Source organism: Mesitornis unicolor, unplaced genomic scaffold (assembly GCF_000695765.1).
Source record: "Mesitornis unicolor isolate BGI_N332 unplaced genomic scaffold, ASM69576v1 scaffold34453, whole genome shotgun sequence".
NCBI classification, from domain to species: domain Eukaryota; kingdom Metazoa; phylum Chordata; class Aves; order Mesitornithiformes; family Mesitornithidae; genus Mesitornis; species Mesitornis unicolor.
Window position 1 is genome coordinate 13,643 of NW_010174538.1, and position 923 is coordinate 14,565.

At 56.3% G+C, this 923-nt stretch overlaps 1 protein-coding gene across 1 annotated transcript in view; it reads left to right on the forward strand.

The window, feature by feature from the left end:
- HNF1B (HNF1 homeobox B) overlaps positions 1-923 on the forward strand; it is a 16,365-nt gene that overhangs the window by 9,451 nt on the left and 5,991 nt on the right. The gene's annotated exons all lie outside the window — the stretch shown is intronic.

The following is a 923-nucleotide window of genomic DNA, read 5'->3' on the forward strand; positions in this document are numbered from 1 at the left end:
CCGGTGCTGCGGTGCGGTTGCGCGCCCGTCCCCATCACCCGCCTCAAAGGCGGCGCTCAGCCCCCGCGCTCAACGGCGGGCAACAGCGTGTTTTCTGAGCGTGGCCCATAAATCTGACAGCCCTGCTCAGGTTTTTATTGATTGCATGCCTTGGGGATTGACCGTGCGCTGGGTGGATCACTGTTTGTTTTCTCCTGCCGATGACATAGGTATCGATAAAATGCTCATTCATTATTTTTTCCCCTAAGCCCTTGCATGTTTGCAGTTTTTGCCCGGGAAGCACTTTTCTTGCAAGCAGGGACCTTCTTGTCCCTGGGCATCATCCAGGCCATCCAAGCTGCTGGTGCCAGCTCTGGCCCCAGAGCTCCCACCTCTTGTCACTGTTTGTTTTCTCCTGCCGATGACATAGGTATCGATAAAATGCTCATTCATTATTTTTTCCCCTAAGCCCTTGCATGTTTGCAGTTTTTGCCCGGGAAGCACTTTTCTTGCAAGCAGGGACCTTCTTGTCCCTGGGCATCATCCAGGCCATCCAAGCTGCTGGTGCCAGCTCTGGCCCCAGAGCTCCCACCTCTTGTTGGCCCCTTCCCCATGTGCTTGGGCTCTGCTGCAAGGGCAGAGCTGCAAATGCCCGCAGTGGATGGGACACCGGCATCCTCGCCAGGTGCCTGATACCTCCCCATGCTGTGTGCACGTGTGATTGCTGCAGAAAAGTGGTTGTAAATGCAGGGCTGAGCTGGGTTTCCAATGGCTGGGCACTTGGGCTGCTCCTTTCTGTGCATGCAGGGTGACAGGGCAGGATGGGACAGGAGAGCGCAGCCCTTCTCTGGAGCAGGCTGTTGGAGGTTTGGAGGCTGGCAGAGGTTTGCAGGCTGGCAGAGGTTTGCATGCGGCCGCTGCTCTTCCAGGAGGAGGTTTTATTT